Genomic DNA, 6,078 nt, shown 5'->3' on the forward strand with positions numbered 1-6,078 from the left:
CCCCCCCCCGCCGCTATCTTGCTGCCAAATCCCATTTTGGTCACACAGCTGAGAGGAGGGGAGCCATGAACAAAGTAGGGGTCACGGGGTGGGGGGGCGAGGGGGGTGGCTTCCCCCCTGATTTGCTCTCTCTTGGGGCAAGCGGTGTTCAGGCATTTTGTGCGCTCCTTGTGCACCCTGGGTTTGGCAGCAAAATCCTTCCCTGAAAGGAGGACCCAAAGGAAAATGAAGACAGAGGCTACTGAAGCCAAGACGTGCAGAGAAATCTAACAGGGCAGATTTGGAGCTGGGGAGGAGACAGCCACCTCCCCTGCCTTCCCCCCACCCCACAGGTCAAGCTGTCCCGATTTGAAGGGTCATAAAAGAAAACATAAGCAAGATCCAAAAGGGGGAGGTCGAACAAGCGCCCTGGAAACTATGGACATTCCTCCAGAGAGGGGCGAAGCCGCCCGCCGTTTTTATTCAGTGTTCATTTCACTCGCTTCTGCGCAGGAGTCAACAGGAAGAGGAGCACAGCTCCTTGTTTGTTTGTTTGTTTGTTTGTTTGGTCCTTTTACGGGACATGAGGGGGAATTATGGGAAACAATGGAATAATGGGAGGTGAGGGGGAATTATGGGAGACGGAAGAGGATAGTGGGGGGGGCAAGAGGGAATTATGGGAGAGGAGGGAATTGTGGGAGATGAAAGGGAATTGTGGGAGATTAGAGGGAATTGTAGGAGATTAGAGGGAATTATGGGAGATCAGAGGGAATTGTGGGAGAGAGGGAATTATGGGAGACAAGAGGGAGCTGTGTGTGGAAGAGAAATGTGAAAGAGTGGAGAATTATCAGAACGAAAAAAATGTTGTGTGAGAGAGAATGGGGAGTTGTAGGGTAGATGAGAATTAAAATACCAAGAATTGTCAGATGGGAAAATTATAGGAGATGCAAATGATTATGGGAAGAACAGACTTGTGGGAGCTGCGGAGACTTTACAACTCAGGACCAGCCTGGTGGCAGAGACGCAGAGGGCAAGGGTGCGGACAGAACAGAGAGTCCCCAAATTACACCTCTCCTCTCGGAGACCTTGCGATCACAACACTTGCCCCACGAGCGCTTAGATACACCATATTGCACTAAGACACCATCTATTATAAGATCCACCATTGTTTTAGACCCTACTAAGAAGGGGGAAACACCACCATTGAGACCATGATATGCCATCAATTTTAAGAAGCAGACTGATTTCAGAGATGTTAATATGGGCAGAAGGGGGGAGCGTCTTAGAATCAATGAAATACATTAATAGCTGACACGTACTGGGAACATAGCCGGTGCCTGGCCCTGTGCCAAATGCTTCCCATAGATTTTTCTCCTTCACTCTTCACAAGTATAATTATCCCCATTTTTCAAATGAGAAAAACAGGTCAGTCTTCAAGAGCTGAGTTAACTTGCCCAACGTCACACAGTGTGGCCAGGATCACATTCGGGCCTGTCTGAATCCAGAGTCCAAGAATTTATACTTGTGGGGTCCCCAAGACCCTTTAGGATGGATCTTGAAAAGTTTCAGCCCTCCTCTTGTGTTTCTGATCCATGAAGCCTCAAGGGCTCTTGACAAAATGGCATTTTATACAAACATTAGGTCATTTTGATGAAGGTGATGAAGGGGCCACTTTTGGAGAACCTGAAGGAAGTCTCCATGTGCAGGTTCAAAATACTAGGCGTGGGGTGAGTGAGTGCTGGGAAAGCCTGCATGACTTCTTTGGGACGGACAGCTTAGAGCTGGTGTCCTGCGGTAAACTCAGCCGTCTGTGGCATTTTAAGAATATTCCCAAAGCCTTAAGAGCATTACTTTGTCCCGCTAAACCAGCCTGTGCCCAGCTGAAAAAAGACACCGCCATTCCAAAATCAATGTCCTCCTCAATATCTGAGCGTTGGCATGGGTCAAGGCTGCACCCAGAACACGTGTCCCTTTGAGGTGGCTGAACACTAATTTGGGTCTACTTAGCAGAGGACCAAAAAAAAAGTAGTTTCTTCTCAAGGCTATCTTCTTTGAAACTATCCCCCAGTCCGCAGCACAACGCTCCCGCAGCAAATGATACAGTCTCCAAATGGTGGGAGCAATGCAGTTTCCTTGTTAGAATAGTGACTGGCTCAGTGAGCAGAGTATGGCCTTGGTTAGGAGGTGCGTGGGTTTGAAACGCAGCTCCACGACACAAGCCTTGCAACTTGGAGAATCTCTCTAAACCTGCTTTCTCATCTGTAAAATGAGGGTCACTAATACCTCCCTTGATGTGGCCATTGTTAACAGAAAGGGAGATCTTGGACTTCAGGCATTTGCCACAATATGTGACACTTATTAACAACTCAACAGATGTGAGTTCCTTCTATTTCCTAAAATTTAAACGTGAGCAGTACAGTACATTTACACAGAAGAATATGGACCTAGAGAGATCAAACAACAGCAGAACAGCAACTCCAGAAAACAGTTGATCTGGCCGGTTCTTTTTTTTTTTAATGTTTATTTATTTTTGAGAGAGAGAGAGAGAGACAGACAGACAGACAGAGCATGAGTGGGGAAGGGGCAGAGTGAGAGGGAGACACAGAATCTAAGGCTGGCTCCAGGCTCTGAGCTGTCAGCACAGAGCCCGACGCGGGGCTTGAACTCAAGAACTGTGAGATCGTGACCTGAGCCAAAGTCAGACGCCCAACCGACTGAACCACCCAGGTGCCCTGATCTGGTTGTTCTTAAACTTTTCTAGCAACAGGGCAGCTGTTAGGGACACTGGCCCTGGATTGCTGGGATTTGCCTCCTGACTATGTGACCTGAAACTAATCCCTTATTTTTTCTAACCCCCTGAAAACCTGGGAACGACTTTCAAATGGACAGAAAAAGATAACTAGGAGTTCTGCCTTGTGTAGCCCCTGAGTTACTTTCGGACACCTTGCATTGGCTTGAAGCTACTTTACAAGCCTGTGCATTGTACTACTTGGCAGATATGTCCTGTGGAAAGCCCATTGATGGATTACCACCCTGTGGATATTGACGAGTTCAGAGGTATTTCAGCATCCTTGACCAGCTGTGTGCGCTCTGGTCTTTGGATTCTCCTTGGACCCCATTGTAACATCTCACTGGTTAATTAATGAGTTAAATAAACCTTTGGCATGTATTCATTTTATGTGTGTACATAGGTCATGATTTTACTTTTTGCAAACATGTTTCCTTTAAGACCAAGCCTCCACTTCCTCATCAGTAGGATGAAAATAAGAAAATACCCGCTTCAAGGAAGGAGGGGAAGGATATATGGGACAGTCCACTCAAAGACCTCAGCACAGTGTCTCACACATCATAAGGACTCAGCATTACTAAGACTATTAAGCCATCAAAATGGAGTAATGATTAATGGATAGAATGTTCTCAATTTTAAGTTGTTCTCCGAATTTTTTTCATAAACATTGATCCCCCACTTTTGCTTCTTTACAAATGAGCACTCACAGATCAAATGAATGAATACATAAGTACACAAATAAGCACCAAATAAATATTAATAAAAATTTTTGAGAAATACACTTATGATTAGCTTAAGGGCTGGATTTCAGAATTTGGTTTCTTGTTTTTTATGGACACACATGCATGCCCTTAGGTGCAATCTTACATAGCTTACGCTCCTCGTGTGTTCCGGTAATGACTTATTTCTAGTTTAAATGATGAAGACAAGTATATTAATACTTCCTAGTGACCCCCCCCCCAAAGAATACAGTAACTTCCAAATGTTCCACACCTGAATCAACTTTGAAGACCACTGATCTAGGGGTTTCATTAGAAGCAGGACACAGGAAGTCAGTACACCTACTCCTGACAGAATTATTTTTATGAGAATGTGATCATATCATTTCTGTTCATCTGGGATTAAAGACTCTTTAGAACAGGGACTGGAGAAAAGCAGCTACCTTTCATACAGCACTTAAATAATCTGTTGATTCATTCAGCAATGAATATTCCATGTCCTTGAGAATCTCAGAGACCAGTTGGGTAAAGGGGTGATTTTCAGGAAAGCTTTCCAGCAAAAAAAACAAAACAAAACAGAAAAGAAAAAACAACGGAGTGTGATGAGCTCCAGCAGGGTGAATAGAGGCAGACACACATGACAGAGAAGACCTAACTCTGTGATAACCATTGGAAGATGAAGTGTTTGAGAGGTAAGCAAGTCAGGGAATGAACAGGCAGAGGAAGGAGCAGGTAGAAAGGCAAAAATGTGTGAACGAGCCTGCTGATGTAGGGAAGAGCAAGGACATCAGTGTGTCATGATATGCTCAGGGGGAAAATGACACAGGGAGACAATGGTAGTCAGAACGACGTCATTTGTAATCAGCCACAGGAGTTCGATGGCCCCCTGAGGAAGATTACAGTCCCCATGTGGAAAATGAAGAAAATTTAAGACCGGCAAAGTTGGAAGATCTGAGACTAGATATTTTGTAATCACTAGAAGTGTTTAAAAAACAAAAAAAAAGCTAGGCTTTTCCTCAGTCTGCAGTATTGTTAAGACCTAAGAACCATAGAGAATCAGAAAAGACAACTGAAAGCCCTAACTAAAGACAAATTTTGAGACTACATCTCAGTCCTAGATAAAGGTCCCTTATTTATGGTGAAAACCAAAGAATTGTTCTCTGGCCAGTCGCAGATGCCCAAGTCTCCTTCTAGTCGTTGCTTAGCATGGCCTGTGTTAACAAATGAAAGCAGCCATGGAAGCGCCTTGCTGTTTCCTACCCAGCTGTCTTCCATTTCCCCAAAGCTGTTCTTTGCCAGGGAAGCAGCAGCCCCTCACTCTTTACCCTCAGCCCTGGCTTTCCCCCATACTGAACTGTATCTGCATCGCCAAGCGGACACTGGGACTAGTACAAGGGAGATACTTTGGGGGAGGCTGATGGACCTAAGCTCTGAATAGGTCTCAGCCATGAGCATCCTGGTGAGAGATGAAGAGCTTTTCCTTGGTTAATCTTTCCAATCGATAGCCCTCAGGGAATATCTCCCTAGCAAAGGGGTGGCCAAGAGCTAGCCACATGCACACCCCCTCTTCTGTGCAAGGGATGGACAGCGCCAAGGCAGAGCTATACCCCAAAGAGCAGCCAAAGTCACCTGAAGTGCTCCACAGCTCACCCTAGCATGCGTCCCAGCAGAAGAATAAGCACAAAAAAAGGCTGCCTTTCCTTTTTCTGCTCTTTCCCTCCCCCGACCCTTACCACGCGTGAGAGGTTAGTCTTCAGATACTATACCAGAAAGCTTGATGGAGAAGCTCTTCTTGATTGAACTCTAGTCAGGCTCCTCTCAGCTGTCTTCCCATCCAGACCTCCACTTTCGGCTTCTGTGTCTGCCTGGCCATTGCTCAGCATCAGCAAGAATTCTGTTAAATTGGTTCAGCCAGAATGCCCCATCCTCAATAACTGATCCGATTGTAAATTATAAATACTGTAAACATCTGATCAAACTCCACATCCCTTATGATTTCCCAGATGGTATCCAATCACCCTGACCCCCCTTCAGCAAGAATCCCTCTCTATCCCCCATGGTTTTTCTTAGTAATTTTCCATCCACTCACCCCCACTCTGCTCATTGACGGTAAACCCTCACTTGTCCATACTGTATTCAGAACTGAGCCCAGTTCTCTACTGAAGTCTCTTTTCCCCTATTGCAATAGTTCCCCTGAATAGAATCTGGGTTGGGTTTTTTGTTGTTGTTGTTATTTTTTGTTTTTTTTGTTTTTTTTTTTTACCAGTCTAACTACTGTCCCGCTGCAGGTTGGCAGGAATGTGAGCTTCAAGTGTCAGCCCCACTCATTCAAGCCATGGCTCCAACTTTCCAATATGGCAGCTGAGATCCCAAGCACATCTCTTCTATATCCTCCAGCCACTCCCACTTGAGCACAAATTGGAAACGCATGTCAATCTTGTAGCATGTTTCCCAGAAATACCACTTTATATTTAGAAGAGAAGAGTCAGGACTTTGACCTTCATGATGTATTATATCCAACACCAAGACCTTACTTTACCGTGGGGCATGTTAGGAAAGGGACCCAGTTTTAACTCAAAATCACATACATTC

Source organism: Crocuta crocuta, unplaced genomic scaffold (assembly GCF_008692635.1).
Source record: "Crocuta crocuta isolate KB4526 unplaced genomic scaffold, BGI_CrCroc_1.0 scaffold7, whole genome shotgun sequence".
Lineage (NCBI taxonomy): Eukaryota > Metazoa > Chordata > Mammalia > Carnivora > Hyaenidae > Crocuta > Crocuta crocuta.